Below are 19,177 nucleotides of genomic sequence, written 5' to 3'. Positions count from 1 at the left end.
ATGCAAGGGAAGTCATTAAGATAGATATTAGGGCTGGGTGGTGGTAGCGCACGCCTTTATTCCTTGCACCTAGGAGGCAGAGGTAGGCAGATCGCTGTGAGTTCCAGGACAGCCAGGGATATACAGAGAAATCCTGTCTCGAAAACCAAAAGAAAAAGGATATTCAGGGCTGTTTTTCTGTTCATTTCTGTGTGCTTAGTCATTAAATACTGGTCTCTGAGAAGGTTCTCTTAGTGTCAGTTAGCTGTCTGAAGCCTCCTTTGTCCTTTATGGCTTGGGAAGGCAGCTGGTCCAGGGTGATTGTACTGGAAGATGAGCAGACCATGCAGCTTCTGCTATTTTATTTTTAGGCTTTTGAAACAAAGGGACAAATATATAAAGGTGATATCTTTTAGTTATAGTTGTAAGCCTTAATAGTAACACAGGGTGGAGGCATGGGGATTTTATTAGAGGCTGAATGTCCTTGATAACACTCTGTACTGCCACTGTCTTCCACCTTCTTACTAGCTAAACAGCTGTAAGTTAGTTGTATTATAATATCCATTTTGAAAATGTGAATTTGTTCCACTGCTATTGATATATTATGGGACAGTTTGAGCATGACATGAATTTTGCGTTTGCCTGAGCATGATTCCATCAGCAAGAAGCATGAGATGAATATAGAAAATTTCACAGAACTCCATTGAGCTGCAGGTAATATATAAAATACACCTGAAGGTCTACTAGACATACCTATCCACATTTAACGAGAACACTTTCCATCTGGCTTCAGATAACCCACCCCCTTTTAACCACTTCAGACAAATACACTTCTAATTCCTCAAAGTGAAGTGCCATGCATATTATATTGTTTGCTTGTTTTTAACCATCAGCATAAATAAAAACTGTTGTCATTGCTCTTTGGAATTTTTTATGTATGCTATGTGTGTATGTGGCAGGGGTGGTAAATTAATTTGTGAAGCACATGGATCCTGATATTGAGACCACTTCCTGAATTGTTTCTCTATCTTATTGTTTGAGGCAAGGTGTTCTCACTGAACCACAAACTCTCTTGGCTTGACTGGCTGTCCAGTTAGTCTTCTAGCATTTGCCTATTTCATCCCCATCCCCTACTGAGATTACAGATGTGTGCTGCCATTCCTGACCTAAAAAAATTGGCAATACTGTCCTTTATACAATGCACTATGATCACATTCTTCCTCTCCCACTAAACTCTCATTTGCATCCCACCCCTCCTCACCCCCTTTCCAACATCCCTTTCATCCTCATGGCACTCCTATTCTTCCCCCTTTCTTCCTCCATCTTCATTCTTCCTCCCCTCCCTCCCTCCCTCCCTAGCCCCCTCCCTCCCTCCTTTCCTTTCTCTCTCTCTCCCTCCCAACATGTGCCTCTCTCTGTGTGTCTGTCTCTGTCTCCATCCACCCACTTCCTTGTACAGACATTCATTACTTTTGTGTATTAATGATTTTAATAATTACACCATATCTAGAAGATATTACCACTCCACACTCATATTCATCTTTAGCTATCACAGTCCTTCAACCCCCTGTCATACTATGTCCCTTGGGATATTTTTTTTTGAGTGGGTACCATAAATGTTCCACTTTGGACTGAGGACTCAGCGGTTTTTTTTTTTTTTTTTTTTAAAACAACTTTGACTACTTATGACTCCTTGCTTTGATAGATGCCCATTGGCAAAAGAGGCTTCTCTGAACAAGGCTGAGAGCTGCACTAGTGTATGACTATAAACACCAGTGTTTACAAGGCAGTTTAAATACACATTCATGTACGTAAGAATCAGGAGTAGACTCCCTAAAAGGCTTGAGAGTCCCTTAAGCTTCTGACTAGTGTTACAGTAACAAGTAACATGTACTCTCTCATGGAGGGGGGCTTAAAGCTAATCAGGGAGAAGTTGGTTAGTCCAAGACCATTTATGACACTATTGTACCAGTGGCATACCTTGAAAGGCAGGTCAGTTTTAAGCAAATAGTCTACAGTTGGCTGGACTATTGATCACATTAATCCCTGAAGAGCCTGCCTAGCATCTTCAGAATCAATGAGTGCTACCCAGGAAAAAGGAATCTTCTAGCTCATTTACAGTTTGCTTTCTCTGTGTCTTGTATTCCTTTATCCAGTGTTTGTGGTAGCCTTATTAATAGGCTTTTACTGTGCAGTTCTGGTATAGCCTGTGAACCTTCAGGCTTGTGTAACAAGTCCTTTACCCAGTGAGCCATCTCCTATGGCCTGCTATCTGCTTTTTCTTTTGTGGAAGGCCACCAATGTGTTTGTTACTGTTTCTCTAAACCCCTTTCCCTCATGGGGGTGTGGTTTTTCATTTTGTCATTTTGTACTGTGTAATTTTTATCCTCCCTTTGAGTCTTTGATGATCATCCAGTAAAGCTACACCTTGGGTATGTGACACCTGATGCCAAGGTGGATTCCATTCATGTCCCAAAGTGACTGAGACACTTATGAAAGAAAATACTCATCTTTTCCTCCATGGAACTATATTGGACTTCATGAAAGATCCACTTAATTCTTTCTCTTCCTTTCACCATTATTTAAGTGGTGCTACATGTTGATATAGAATTTGGTTGCTGAGTCCATTACTGAATTATCTGTTGGTCCTAGACCATTTAATTTTTTTTTTCACCTCAGTTCACTTACTTTTAAAAGTTAGATTCTAACAATGCCTTCCTCAAAGGCTTGTTGTGATGTTTAAATGGGGTAGGGAAATTCATGAAAAACAGAATAGGTGGTAGGTAAGTGGGCTCTGGAGTGTAGTGGGGGGGATGAATTAGAACAAAACATGACCACACACACAAACACATACACCATAATGAAAACCATTACTTTGTATGCTAACCTAAAAACCATATTTAAAAAAAACAAAAAACAAAACAAAAATAACAACAACAACAACAAAAAAAAACCTTGGTTGATTCCTTTACATACATGGTCTCAGTCGATGTTTAAATCTGTGGAGACTGTATATATTTAGAATTCAATAAGGTTAAAATTATTTTGAGCTTTTAAATTCTGTCAGAGGAGAAGTGTACTTGTATTTATCCACATTTTTTAAAAATTTCATTTTAGGACTTGACTATCACATTTAAAAGGTGCAATTGTGATTCAATTTCTATTTATGAAACATAAGCATTGATCTATTTTTTCATTACCTGTGTATCTTTTAGGGCCAAGGTTCTCAAGATAAATGTTTTTATATAACTTTTGGTGAAGATTTAATATTTAGCTTATAAAATTTTAATAACAAAAATGTACTTTAGGCTACTCAACCAGTATATTAAATACAATATTAACTGAGACTGATAACATCAATAGAATAGATGTTGTTTATTTGGCTTTGTATGTCTTTAACATCTAACACAGTGGTTCTCAAGTAGGAATGATGTTATCTAGGGGATTCTGTCAGTGTCTAAAGTCATTTTAAAAAAATTATCTCTTCTATGATTTTGTCGAATATGTTCTTCTATGATTTTGTCGAATATGTTTTCTGCACCTTTGAGCTGGGCTTATTTGCCTTCTTCTATGCCTATTATTCTTAGGTTTGGCCTTTTCATGGTGTCCTACATTTCCTGGATGTTTTGTGTGAAGGATTTTTTGGATTTAAGATTTACTTTGGTCGATGAATCTATTTCCTCTAGCTTATCTTCAGCACCTGAGATTCTCTTTTTCTTCTCTTGTATTCTGTTGGTTATGCTTGCATCTGTAGATCCTGATCATTTACCCAGCTTTTGTATTTCCGGCATTCTCTAAGTTTGCTTCTTTTTGTATTGCCTCTGTTTCAGCTTCCAAGTCTTCAACTATTTGAATTGTTTCCTTCACCTGTTTGATTGTTTTTTCTTGGCTTTCCTTGCTTTCTTTTAAGAGATTTGTTAATTTCTTGCATTTTTTGGGTTTGTCTTTTCTTCAATTTCTCCCATTTTCTGTTTGTCATTTATCCCATTTATTTAAGGGAATTTCTCATTTCCTCTTTATGGTCCTTTATCATCTTCATAAGGTTATTTTTAAAGTTGTTTTCTTCTGCTTCATCTGCTCTGGGATGTGTAAGTCTTGCTTGTGTAGAACTGCTAGACTCTGGTGGTGTCATATTACTCTTTATGTTGTTGAATGTGTTCTTATACTGTCATCTACACATTTCTTCCTCCAGTGGGTGCAGGTGGAGCCTGTGATTCAGGGGGTTTCTTCATCTCCAATTGATGTAGGTTAAGCCTGTGACTTAAGTGGTTGATCCAGTGGGGGGCGGGGCCAAGGCTCCAGTGATGGCAGATGTGGTGCAGAATGGTTTAGCTACTGTCCCCAGGTCTCTGGGGTTTTGGCAGGTGGGGTGGGGATGTGACATGCCCTGGTTAAGGACCTCCAACAGGAGGGAAGCAGGGGGAGAAGGTCAGAGAATCTAAGAAACAAGGAGGACCCTGAGACAGACATGCATGGACCCCCGAGAAGGGGAAGGGAACAATAGCTCCTGAGTAAATTTGGAGCATGTGGGGAGAGGGTGGGAGGAAGGAGAACGAGGATGGAATAAGGGGAGGGGGTGGAGAACAGGAGGGATCAGGAAGGTCTAGTTGGAAGAAGAACAGAGGAGAGCAAGGAAAGAGATACCATAATAGACGGAGCCATTATGGGCTTAACAAGAAACCTGGAACTAGGGACATTCCCAGGAACCTACAAGGATGACCCCAACTAACAGTCTAAGCAATTGTGGAGAGGCTAACTTAAATGCCCTTCCCCTATAATGAATAATATACCTTATATGCCATCCTAGAGCCTTCATCCAGTAGCTTATTGAAGCAGAAGCAGAGATTGACAGCTAAGCACTAAGGCGAACTCCCGGAGTCCATTTGCAGAGAGGGAGGAGTGATGAGCAAAGGGGTCAAGACCTTGCTGGGGAAACCCACAGAAACATCTGACCAGAGCAAGGGGGAGCTCATGGACCCCAGTCTGACAGCTGGGGAACCTGCCTAAGAGTAAACTAGACCCCCTGAATGTTGGTGTCAGATAGGAGGACGTGGCAGTCTATGGACCCACTGGCAGTGCAAGGATTTATCCCTAGTACAAGAACTGGCTTTTGAGAGCCCATTCCCTATTGAGGGATACTCTTCTCAGTCTAGATACATGGGCAGATCCTAGATCCTGCCCCAAATGATGTGACAGACTTTGATGATCCCCCATGGGAGGCCTCATCCTCTCTGAGGAATGGATGGGGCCTGGGATGGAGGTATGGTGGGGGAAATGGGAGTACTGGAGGGAGAGGGAACTGGGAATGGTATGTAAAATAAGATTGTTTTTAATTTAAATAAACAATAAAAGAATCTCTACCTGGAGAGAGGTTTCTAATGGTATCTAGTGGGGGAATGCCTAGATATGCTTCTTTTTTTTTTTTTCATTTTACATACCAATCCTAGTTCCCCCTCTGTATCCTAATCCTGCCCCACCTCCCTGCTTCTCAGCCCCCATCCACTCCTCAGAGGGTGTAAGGCCTCCATTGTGGAGTCAACAAGGTCTGGCATTCCAAATTGAGGCATTCCACTGTGTCAAGACTGAGCAAGGTGTCTCTCCACAGGGAATGGACTCCAAAAAGTAAGTTCATGCACCCAGGATAACTCTTGATCCCACTGCCAAGGTCACTCCCTCCAACATATCAAGCCACATAATTGTCACCCACACATAGAGGGCCTAGCTCAGTCCCCTGCAGATTACCTAGGTGTCAGTCCATAGTCCATGAGCTTCTATTAGCTCAGGTCAGCTGTCTCAGTGGTCATCCTCATCATCATCTTCACCCCTACCTTGCTCATGTGATCCCTCATCCCTCTGCTCAACTGAACTCCAAGAGCTCATCCCAGTGCTTGGCTGTGGGTCACTGCATCTGCTTCCCCCAGTTACTGGATGTAGGTTCTATGGTGACAATTAGGGTAGTCACTAATCTGCTTCTAAACACCCAACAATGCATAGTTTAGTCTATAAGGACTATTATCCTTCTGTAAATGCAAAAAGTGGAAGCCTGAGAAACACTGTTCCAATACAATACTTAAATGTAAGGAAAATTGGGCTTATTAGTAAGTATTTATTGAGTGGATTAATGACTACAAAGTTTGGGGGACAAATTGTTTTATGATGTCAGAGAAAGGGCTTGGCAGACAACCTCATGGTTGGTGGTAGCAAGAGATAAAAAATATAGTGTTTTCATGCATTCATTTTAGTCTGTGTCATGGCCATATGGTTATTAAATATTTTGGACAGCATCCATGAGATATGACATATTTTACTAAAGGCTTACAACAATTGCTTCTGCAAATACTTCTAAACCACAGGAAAACGTACTGACATTGTCCTTTGGAAATACACATAAAATGATAAATAGAGAGATTATAGATGAATCAAATTCTAGAGGCCATAGAAAATTTAAGAGTTAAGCAATCCAGGGAAAGTGGGAAAAGCAAGAAAATTAAGAAGTAGAATAAAGCAAGACAATAACCCACAGAAAATCCTAAGTCCATTTAAGAGACTATTATTGTAATCATATAGTATATGTGTGCTAGCCATCAAGAATAAGAGGTGTTTAATGTAAATAAACCACAAAATTGGTTACATGACAAACGAAAAGATGATCTGGAATGTAATAGGGTATCCTTCAGAAACTGCATGGGTACAAAGCAACCTTGAATCTATAAACTATGCCAGAGTAGGTGCAGAATTCAGGTGCCTTGAATAGGATTTTAGGAATGTTATAAGTGACTCTGGATCAGATATTGATGTCTTGTTCTCAAGTTAATAAAAGATAAAAACTGGGATCTGATTATATACTTTTCCATGAATTCCCCAGTTAGAAAGTTGGTTTTTACCCTTTCCTCAGCTGCCGCCAAGGTGCTCGGTTCTTCCTAGGAAGCTAAGGCCGCGTTGGGGTGAGGCCCTCACTTCATCCGGCGACTAGCACCGTGCCGGCAGCCGGCAACATGGCCTCCGTCTCTGAACTCGCCTGTAACTATTCCGCCCTCATCCTTCACGACGATGAGGTGACGGTCGGTCACGGAGGATAAGATCAATGCCCTCATTAAAGCAGCCGGTGTCAATATTGAACCTTTCTGGCCTGGCCTGTTTGCAAAGGCCTTGGACAATGTCAACATTGGGAGCCTCATCTGCAACATAGGGGCTGGTGGACCTGCTCCAGCAGAGCAGCTGGAGCTGCACCAGCGGGTGGTCCTGCCCCCTCTACCGCTGCTGCACCAGCTGAGGAGAAGAAAGTGGAAGCAAAGAAGGAAGAATCTGAGGAGTCTGATGATGACATGGGTTTTGGTCTTTTTGACTAAGCCTCTTGTTAACATGTCCAATAAAAAGATGAACCTGTAAAACAAAAAAAAAAAAAAAAAAAAAAAAAAAAAAAAAGGAAAGAAAGTTGTTTTTTACAGCTGGACAAAACAGCCCTACAGACTACAGCTAGGATATCTGAATCTTCTTCGAATCCCCCAAGACAGCGCCCCTTACCAGCAGGAAGTAGTTTGGAAAGAACGACGCCCAAATTCCCAAATATTGTGTATAAATGGTTGTTTTCATTTAATTGGACTTTGTTATATAAAATTAAATAAAAAATACTCTATATGCAAAAAAAAAAAAAAAAAAAAAAAAAAAAAAAAAAGAAAGTTGTTTTTTAGAGTCACTTTACTCTACCTATGGACTCCCCCCAACCACTGTGTTTTGAAATCTGATTAAATTTAAGTTAAATGTTATGTCTTTTGCATATATTCGAAGCATATAAACAGTGCATGTTAACATTTGTTGTAGGATAGGCATCTGCCATATTTTTTCATGTTAGTAGAGATGAGCCTCATTTTAAGCAAGGAAGATATAAGAATGTATTTACCAACAGATTGCCAAGTAGAGGAATATATAACAGTTAAGGAGTGGGCAGTTTAAAACTCAATAAGTTCTTGAAACTATATTAGACTTCAGTAGTCTCAGGGAATTTCAAATTGAAAAGGTGAGATATTTTGCCCATCAGGGTGGCAAAAATATAAACGCTGATTAATAGTTAGTTAGTTGAAAATGCACTGAGCTAGATATTCTAGCTTTGTGAGTATAACTCACACAGTCTTTTGTGAGTGTGTTTTTACTATGTCTAGTTAAACCCAAAATGTTTTACCTTCATTATGTCAAATCATATATGCACATATACATATATGTTCACACATACACACACATATATATTTCATACAGTAATGTTTGAAAATATGCATATGAAGGTATGTATAAGAATGCTTTTTACAGAATCAAATAGTCCTAATCTCCTTCCTCACCAAAGGTAACTGGTTTAAATAAAACAGCTCTGTTACAGACTAGTCCATGTCAGTTAAAAATTATATGACAACTCTGTATCTACTGATAGGAAAATGATCAAGGTATATTGATAAGGAGAAAAATGGAAGTGAGAAAATATATATATTACTTGATGTTTTTATTTTTTTAAACAACCAACCTCTCCACCCAGCCAGATCTTCCCCATCTTTCTCCAGGTTCTATCCCTATGAGTTTCCATGACCACCCCCTTTTATGCTTTCTCATCAACCCACCAGATCTAATCTTGGTCTATATCTAGTGGAACTGGACAGACATTTAGACCAATGGAACAAAGAAGACCCAAACATGAGTATATGTAACTTTACCCACCTAGTATTTGGCAAAGATACCAAAAATGTAATCTGAAAAAAAAATGTATCATCAACAAATGGTACTTAGGAAACAGGATGTCCATATGTAGAAGAATGAAATTAGACCCATTTCTATCACCTTGCACAGAATCTAACACCAAACAGATAAAAAACCTAACCTGAAACATTGAACCTGCCAGCAAAAAACACAGGCAGCACCCTACATACATAAGTACAGGAAAGGACTTTTTGAATAGGACCTCCAAGAGTTAAGCCCCAAAATCAACAAGTGTGACTTTACAAAACTAAAATGCTTATACACAGCTAAAGAAACAATAAACTAGACAAAGAGGAAGCCCACGAAATCTCAGAGAATCTTTGCCAGCTATACATTTGACAGAGGATTTGTATCTCAAATACACAAAGAACTACAAATAAATAAATAAATAAATAAATAAATAAATAAAATAAAAAACCCTGGGACCTAAACAGAGAGTTCTCAAAACAAGAAACAAACAAAAAACAAAACAAAACAAAAATGGCTAAGAAATATTTCCAAATGTTTATCTTCCCTAGAAATGAGAGAAATGCAAATCAAAACAGTTTTGAAATTTCATCTTATCCCTGCCAGATTGCTAAAAATCAACAAAACTGCTGGAGGAGGTGTGAAAAAAAGGGACCCATCATTTACTGTTGATAGAGTTGCAAAAATGGTATAGCCAGTAGGAAATCAGTGTAGAGAACTCTCAAAAAGCTGGAAGTAAAACTACTTATAACACTCCTTGGTAGATGCCTAAGAGATTTGATACCCTAATCCACAGATACTTGCTCAGCAATGTTCATTGCAGCTCTATTCTCAGTAGCTAGGAAATGGAAACAACCTAAATGCCCACCAAGTGATGAATGGTAACAGAAATGTGGTGCATACACATTATTGAATACTATAAAGCTTTGAATAAAAATTAAATCATGAACTTTGCCTGTGAATGGATGGAAATAAAAAGACTGTATTGACCCAGAAAGACAGATGTTACATGCTATCTCTTTTCAGAGGATCCTAGCTTCAGATCTACAGATGTACAAATTACAGTCTATTATCAAAAGAGTTCATGGCAGGAGGTCAAGGGCAGGAACCTGGAGACAGGAACTGATTCAGAGACATAGAGGAGTTCTACTTAACTAGCTTGCTCTCAGGCTCATGGCTAGTTACCTTTTTTATACAGCCTAGACCCATCTGCAGAGTGATGGTATTATCCACAGTAGTGTGGGTCCTTCTACATAAATTAGCAATCAAGGTAATGTCCCATGCACATGCCCATAGACAATCTGACAAAAGCAATGCTTTGACTGAGGTCTCTTCTTAGGTGTGTCAAGTTGATAACCAAGGTCTGCCATTACAAGTGCCCTTTACTTTGTATGTACCAGTCATCTTTTATGGGAACAAAGTCATATAGTGTTTGTATAATTAGAATATACACCAAGGATAAGTAGAAAAAGCTCTGTAACTTTAGCATACAGAAAAATTGTGGGGTACTTTGTTCACTAAAGAAATTTTTTTCCACATTTCTGTAAACAGAAAACTTATATACAACCTGTAGCCTAGTCTTGGGGATGGAGCCTAACAGCCAGTTATTTTCAGTGCTAAATAATGAAGAAGACAGGACTGAGGCAAATATAGCTATTGGTTGTGCTTGTCTGTCAAACCTAGTGATTTGGTTTCCAAACAACCAGGTTGCTGCTGCAGCTTATATGCTGTAGCATTAACGAGCCCTGGAATTGTGTAGGGTGTAGAGGAGTCTTCACTTTGTGTTATCACTATCTCCCTGACTAAGCACTGCTATAGAGGAGACCTGAGTATATGGCCTGTGACATAGCCAAAAGGAGCTGGGGCCTGGGACAGAAGTATCACGGGCCTTTGTTAGATTAACTCATTAATCTGAGTTCCTGTTTACCTTTTAAAAAGAAGTCCTGGAATTCAGCATTTGGTCTAGTAACAAGATACATATAATCCCCTTCAGTCTGCATTAATAAAAGCATCCATTATTTCCCAATAATTCAGTCAAATGCCTTAGAATAATCTAAATAGCTTTTTCAGTGGTGACTTACTGGCTCATTTAATCCTTGTTGTATTATTAAAGTATCATTTTCCTGTAATATAGAGTGGGAGCAATTCAATATTTCAGTTGGAGTAGATGTGTAGTTCATTTTCTATCCATAGGACTTGCTTAGTGAGGATGGGACTAGTGAATTTGGAAGATGGGTGCAGCTGTGACTATCAGAGACATGACACTAGGTACCTGGACTTGAGATCTCAGTATTATTTGATAAACCACCCAACCTATGGGAAACCTGACGTTTACACCTGGGAAATCTGGGCCTCCACTTACCTTTTTCCTTTTCCCTTTCCTCTTTCCCAGATGTTGTCCCTCCTCAAACACACTAGCAAAGCTTGGTATTACTGAGCTACAACTGAACATACATTCTTCTCTCTTGTGCTTAGCTCATCTACATACCTCCAAGCTACATTTGAAAAGAAAATGTTTTGCTTGAGGAAACAATTCTAGGAACAAATACTGGAGTGCATAGATTTGTTCATTACAGAGGACATAAGAAGGCATCAGATCTCCTGGAACAGAAGTTACAGACAGCTGTGAGCTGCCACGTTGTTACTGGTTGATAAACAAACCTACATACTCTAGAAGATTTTCTAGTGCTACTAAATTTTGAGACACCTCTCTGGCCCATAAGCATATATTATAATGTCTGGTCTGATGCATTGTAGTAGCAGCAAGAAGGCCATTATAAATAGAATGAATTATCTGAGGAAAAAATAAAAGAAGTGGAAACAAGTAAAAGGCTAACTTATGAAAGGTTTTGTGGGCTATATCCAAAATCCTCTTACTTTGGATTTCATTTTAATCATGACAAATTCTTTGCAGTGTGTTGCACTATAGCCAACATTTAAGGTTCTAAGCACTCAGGTTCCTTCGGTGTCTCTAATTATATATTATTCAAACATTTATAATGTAGCTACTAATATGATCTTCAATATAAAAATGAAGTCAAGAAACAGTGATATTAACTATACTGGCTAAGATTAGGAAGGAAGTAAGGGATATTAGAAGTTTGAGTCTGAGCAGTGGCAATTTGGCTTTGGAGCTGGAGTCTGGGTTGCATTATGCTTCCCCTTTTGTATATCATACAAATGATCTGATTTACATCTTAAGTGGCTCTCTCTGATTGCTTTATCATGAACAGACCACTGGGTAGGCAGAGCAGTTGGAAAGTGACTGTTTCTAACTTGGCAAGAGATAATGGTGGCTTGGAATATGTTGATGGTAACAGAGGTGGAGAAAAGAGAGATTCTGAATGTTGTAGAGTTGAAAGGGATTCTGGGGACTGGATAACAGTATGAGCGACAAAAAGAGGTTACAGATGACTCTGTTTTTGAATATGACATAAAAATTTAAAATGTTCAGCTATGCCCTCTGTTCCCCCCAGAAATAATCCCCCTGTCTCATCTCTTACTGCAGCAACAGAACAACCAGCAGCAGCCTTCCTTCTCCTCTGCACATATCTCTGGTGGATCTCATAGATCATCTTCCCTTAAATTTACACTCTCCTGTTTCTTCACTGTATTGAAGCCCTATGTTAAACCACAGGCTACACCTGCCAGTAAACTAGGTAGGCTGCCCATAGACTTTCTCCTTTCCCTCTGTTCCCCCAGACCCAATCTACCAGGCTCTTCTCAATTTCTGCTGAATACTACCTTTAGCATCCTTTCCAGCCTCCTTTCTCCCATCTCCTGAGGATCCCACAGCTCTTCCCCTTCTAACATTGTCCCCCAAGTTGTTGCTTTGTTCAAGATACCAACCCTAGAAGGCACCCCAGCTAATCCAAGAGCAGCTCCTCCAAGGGCAACAAGTAGGCAGAAGGCAGAGGCATACCTCTCCTACTGCTCCTGAGATAATCTCATTTCAGCAAAATCGTAAGAATGAAAATACACACACACACACACACACACACACACACACACACACACACACACAAACACACACCACCACCACCACCACCAAAATAACAGGAATCAGCAATCATTGGTTATTGATATCTCTCAATATCAATGGACTCAATTCCTAACAGAATGGATCCAAAAACAGGATCCATCTTTCAGCTGCATCCAACAGGTACACCTCAATATCAAGGATAGACATTACCTCAGGATAAAGATCTAAGAAGCAAGGTGTTGTTGCCATTTTATGAGTGAGCCACTACATACTCATCAAAAGAAAAATCTACCAAGTTGACATTTCAATTCTTAACATTTATACCCCAAACAAAGGGTACCCATGTTTGTAAAAGATACAGCACCATAGCTTAAATCACATATTGACCTGCATATTTTGATAGTGGGAGACTTCAATACCCCACTCTCATCCAGACAAAAATGAAATGAAATTATTGGAATTCAGACATTATGAACTAAATGGATCTAACAGATATTTACAGAACATTTCACCAAAACACAAAAGAATATACCTTGTTCTCTGCACATCATAGAACTTTCTCCAAAATTGACCACATACTCAGATACAAAACAAGCCTCAGCAGATATGACAAAATTGAAATAGCTCCCTAAATCCTATCAATCACCATGGATTAAAGCTGGAAATAAACAACCACAGAACTGAACAACTCCTTACTGAGTGAAAAATGGGTCAAGACAGAAATGAAAAAAAAAAAAAAAACAAAGACTCTCTATAATTCAATGAAAATGCATACACAGGATACCCAAACTTATGGGACACAATGAAAGCAGTTTCAAGAGGAAAGTTTATAGCACCAAAATAATGGAGAGAACTCATACCAGAAACTCAGCTGAATGCCTGAAGCTCTAGAGCAAAAAGAAATAATCACACCCAAGAGAAGTAGAAGGCAGCGAATAATCCAACTGAGGGCTGAAATAAATAAAATAGAAACAAAGAGACCAACACAAAAAATAAAGAAAACAAAGTTGGTTCTTTGAGAATATCAATAGACAAACCCTTATTCAAAATCATTAAAAGGCATAGAGAAAATATCCATATTAACAAAATCAGAAATAAACAGGAGGACATAACAACAGACACTAAGGAAATCCAAAGAATTATAAGAATATACTTTAAAACATGTACTCTACCATAATGGAAAATCTATAAAAATAATCCTCAATAGGTATCACTTACCAAATGTAATTCATGATCAGGTAAACCATTTAAATAGACCTATAACCCCTAGTGAAATAGAAACAGTCATTAAAAATCTCCTAATCAAAAAAAGCCCAGGGCCAGAATTAGAGTTAAGTTTTCCATATGAACACAGATGCAAAAATACTCAGTAAAATACTTGCAAACTGAATCTAACATCACATAAAAAAGACCAACCACGATAGTCAAGAAGGCTTCAATCCAGTGATTTAGGAATGGTTCAATATACAAAAATCAATAAATGTAATCCACCATGTAAACAAGCTAAAAGACAATATGATTATCTCATTAGATGCAGAAAAGGCCTTTGGCAAAACCTAATACCTCTTCATAATAAAAGTCTTGGAGAGATTAAGGATATAAGAGACACACCTAAATATAATAAAGGTAATTATAGCTAGCCTACAGCCAACAACAAATTAAATGGAGAGAAATTCAAAGCAATTCCACTAAAATCAGTGTGAAGGAGAGGGAACAAGGTTGTCATCTCTCAAATTTAGAACACAGACACAAATTCACACACATATGCACAACTGATTTGTGTTAAAGAAGTCAGAAATACACACTGGAAAAAAAGACAGGATCTTCAACAAACGGTGCTGATCAAACCGGATGTCTGCATGTAGAAGAAGACAAATAGATCGATATTTATCACCCTGTACAAACTCAAGTCCAAAATCAAACCTCAACATAAAACCAGATACATTGAACCTTATAGAAGAGAAATTGAGGAATAGTCTTGAACACACTGGCACAGAAGGTGACTTTCGGAAAAGAACAGCAGTAGATGAGGTACTAAGATCTGTACGGCAAAGGGAACCATCAATCAGAAAAACCAGCAATCTATAGAATGAGAAAAGATTTTACCAACTCCACATTCAATAGAGGACTAATATACTATATAAATAACTGAAGAAACTAGATATCAAAAAAATGCAATAATCCATTGGGTACATAACTAAATAGAATTCTCAAAAGAAGAGCTTCAAAAGGCTGAGAAACACTTTAAGAAATGTTCAACATCCTTAGCCATCAGAGAAATGCAAATCAAAATGACTTAGACTTTTCACCTTATATTTGTCAGAATGTCTTAAGATCAAAAATATATGTGACAGCTCAGGTGGAGAGGGTGTGGAGCTAGGGAAACACTCTTCCATTGCTGGTGGGAGTGCAAACTTGTATAGCTACTTTGGAAATCAATATGACAGTTCCTCAGAAAGTTGGAAATCTATCTATCTCAAGAACTAGATACTCCACCTTTGGGTATATATACCCAAAGTAGGCTCCATCCTATCACAAGGTGACTTGCTCAACCTTGTTTATTGCAGCTTTATTTATAATAGCTGGAAGTTGGAAACAACCTAGATGTCTCTCAATTGAGGAATGGATAAAGAAATGTGGTGAATTTTTACAATGGAGTATTGCTCAGCTGTTAAAAACAATGACATCCTGAAATTTTCAGGTGGATGAATGGAGCAAGAAAAAAAATCATTCTTAGTGAGATATCTCAAACCCAGAATGACAAATATGGTATATACTCACTTATAAATGGATATTAGCCATTAGTAAAATACAACCAACCTACAGTTCATAGGCCCAGAGAGGTTAGGTAAAGAGGAAAGGGGATTAGGATCATGCATGGATCTCCCTGGGAGGGGAAAAGAGAATAGATTTTAGTGGCAGACTGGTGGGGATGGGATTGGGGAATCATATGCAGGAAGAGTTTGGGTAGTGGTGGTAAGTGTGGGGAGAGATGGCTGGAATTGGGAGACATTTTGGTATGGTGTGTAAAGTTTGTATAGTGGAATCTATAAAGGTTATCATAATAAGGACTTCTAGTGATAGCTGATATGGAGTCTCAATTTGTAGCCATCTCAAGTTTTTTCTTTTAGCCAGCATGGCTTCCATTGGAGGGACTGGTTTGCATTCCATTGAGTTGTTAGCCAATGGGGTCCCATGGAAATCCCCAAACTGATGTTACAGACAAAGGATTTTTCTCTGCAAACTGATAGTGCAGCCCCAGGTGCAGAGGACAACATCCACACAACTTATTGACTACAGAGAAGTCCAGCTGTTCCCTACATGGAGCCTTTATCCATACATTCTAGTCTCTTTGATGTGGGGCAGTACTTTGCAGGCTACAGAAAGAGAAATGTGGACATCAACTCAGCCACAAAACCTGTGACCTACAATTTGTCCTTCCTGCAAAATCTTTTAGGGTAATGCTAGGTAACAGGATAGTGGTGGCATAGAACTTGTAGGAGTAGCCAACCAATGTCTGATGTTACTTAAGCCCCACTCTCATCAAGGAACCTATACCTGACATTGCTTTGGTAACTAAGAACTAGAGCCTAGATTGCCCAGAGACCTAGTGTAAAACCAAACACTGCAGGTCTAAAAAAATCAATAAAATAATTCCTAATGATATACTTTTCTACTTGTAGTTCAATGTCTTTTCCAGTCATCAAAGAGGTTTCTTCCAGCTGCGGATAAGAACAAATGAAGAGATCACAGATAGGCATCATGCAGAGAGGGTCTAAATGGGAGGTCTCCATCAAATTTCTCCTCTCTGAGCTCAGGGAATCCCATAGAAGAGGAGGCTCCCAAAGTCCATTCATATGCTAGGGATAAATACTTTTCTTCTACCAGAGGCCCCATAGACTTCCCAGGCCTCCTAACTGACACCCATGTTCAGGGAGTCTGAGTCGGTCCTGTGCTGGTTTCCCAGCTATCAGACTGGGGTCCATGAGCTCCCCCTTGTTCAGGTCAGCTGTCTCTGTGGGTTTCTCCAGCCTGGTCTTGACCCCTTTGCTCATCACTTCTCCTTCTCAGCAACTGGATTCCAGGAGTTCTACCTTAGTATTTTTATGGGATTCTTGACTGTGGGAACAAGTGTGTCTCTGACTCTTGTGCCTTCTCTTGAGAATTTTTTTCCCTCTTGGGTTGCTGTGTCCAACTTTGATATGTTTTTGCTTCACACATTTTAGAATACAGTCTTATTTTTAATAATATAAATATAATTTAAATATTTCTATATTTCTAATAAGAGAAAGGGAATGGACCTGGAAGTGGGGAATGGGAAAAGTGGATGGAGTAGAAATTGTAATCAAGATATATTGTATGAGAAAAGAACCTATTTGCAATAATAAAAAATACCAAAATAAGTTCAGCTGTTATTAACCTAGAAGATTTCTGGGGTTCTCGGAAGCGCTCACTTTCTTCAAAGTGGATTCCCAGTGGGGTCACGGTAGGGAAATCCCACAATTACCCACTTTTACACTTTACTCTTATTTATCCTCATGAAGATTTTGTGGATTTTTTGTTTGTCAGATGTTCTTCCATCTCTTCTCCAGTGGTCTTCTGAGCTTCACACATTTCTTCTTCTCTAGTATTGTATGTGGGAATCGCAAAGCAATGCACAATAACTTCTGTTTCCTTTCTTCATCAGATTCAAAGTTTTGGAGAGAGGTTGGAGGAAGATCAAAAGTGGCATAATGTTATAGGTGACAACTATATCCTGATGGTCAGAGATCATTCAGTACTGTCACTCCACCGAACTTTGTCACCCTCTTCTCCCTGTAGCTAAATGCTTGTCTATGTCTGTTGTGACGTACATCTGTGTGTTCTTTAGTCTCTGAACTTTTTAATTTAGGCTCCAATTTGGGCATCTGGGTTAAAGCATTTCCAGTGGAATCTACTTTATTGTCAAACTTTCAACATTCTGCCCAGTTTGGTTTCAGAACCTTATTCATGTATACCTGTAATAAACTATTACAAAAGTTGCTTCCGACTTAGGCCGACAATTTAATCCCAATCAATGAGGCTAGGTATAGGCCAGCTCTCCCCTCTCAGATTCCAATGACTTTCTCTATACTCATACATACATACAGAGAGAGAGAGAGAGAGAGAGAGAGAGAGAGAGAGAGAGAGAGAGAGAGGGAGGGAGGGAGGGAGGGAGGGAGGGAGGGAGGAAGGGAGGGAGAGAGAGAGACTACACACACTAATGTATGCATGTAGATGTACAATTCTATGTCCTGTTTACTGAGCTTCCCATTTGGGAAATTTGATTGTTGAAACTTTTTGCTGAGTGCCCATTGTTTTTGGTTTTACCAGGAAATATGTTTACCCTGAGAAAATATCCTATGGTCCATATTGAGACAATCTTGTATAGAGTTGCCTGCCTCATATTTTAAACAACCTGTTTTATATTATCAATAAAGCTAGAACTTCTCATATAACATCAATTTTCAAATATTTAAAGACTGAAATAGAAGCCAGCAGTTGGAGTGCTTTAAAAAATATTGTTCAGCGACATGAAGTTGGTTCACCACATTGTACAATAATTACCACTGCCCAGGCGTCAAGCCATTTCATCTTCCTCAAATGAGATTCTGTATACACTAAACAAAAACTCTCCGTTAAATATTCATCTGTGACTTTTGGAAATTTCTATTTTATTTTTCATTTGCTATCTTTAGGAATTTGACTATCAACCTCAAATCAGTGACATCATATACTATTGATCTTTTTGTAATTAGCTTATTTCACTTACTGTAATATCTTTGAGGTTGATTCATATTGTGGAACATCAAATTTTTCTTCTTTATTAAGGCTGAATTACTATTATATGCATATATCACATTTTCATTATCCACATTGTGAATAACAGTGATACAAACAGGTTTCTGAACGAAACCAGCTCCTCTTCTTTGGCTCATGCTGGGGTTATGAGGAGGAATACCAGGGACAAGAAAGGAAACCAGGATGTATCCCTGGTGCATGAAAGTACTCTGGGAGCATATTCCCCATGGAGGGATACTCCCTTAACCTAGAGGCAGGAAGGAGGGCCTAGTCTCTACTCCAAATGACTTGACAGATGTTGTTGACTCCTCCTGGAAGGTACCACCCTCCCTGTGTGTGGGAGAGAGAGGGAATTGGAATTGATATGTAAAATAAGGAAAATAATAAATATGTAAACAAAAAGAAAGGAAAGTGGCACGCGAAAGCTGGTATTAGGAGGGATGCAAGGACTGATGACCCAAGCCAGCACATTTATTAGTATCACAGCTGTCATATTCCCTTCAAATGAGAAAGCAGAAAACAAATCAGTAAAGTTCATCAGACAACAGAATTACAGGAAACTCAGTACCTCAATGATTTCTTTTGCAGGTACAGCTGGTACAGTAAGCAAAGCATTTCACATTTTAGTGCATGAAACATTTGACCACAGTTTTACAGGAGAAATATTAAACTTCAGCACTTGTTCTT

General features: G+C 38.9%; 1 protein-coding gene and 1 pseudogene across 1 annotated transcript in view; one reads left to right on the top strand and one right to left on the bottom strand.

Moving 5' to 3' along the window:
- Ocrl (OCRL inositol polyphosphate-5-phosphatase) overlaps positions 1-19,177 on the bottom strand; it is a 486,659-nt gene that overhangs the window by 324,088 nt on the left and 143,394 nt on the right. The gene's annotated exons all lie outside the window — the stretch shown is intronic.
- On the top strand, positions 6,863-7,355 carry LOC127217473 (60S acidic ribosomal protein P1-like; annotated as a pseudogene).

The sequence above is a fragment of the Phodopus roborovskii genome, unplaced genomic scaffold (assembly GCF_943737965.1).
Source record: "Phodopus roborovskii unplaced genomic scaffold, PHOROB, whole genome shotgun sequence".
In the NCBI taxonomy this organism is placed as follows: Eukaryota; Metazoa; Chordata; class Mammalia; order Rodentia; family Cricetidae; genus Phodopus; species Phodopus roborovskii.
The sequence above is the reverse complement of the archived record's forward strand: the minus strand, read 5'-3'. Positions and strand labels throughout refer to the sequence as shown.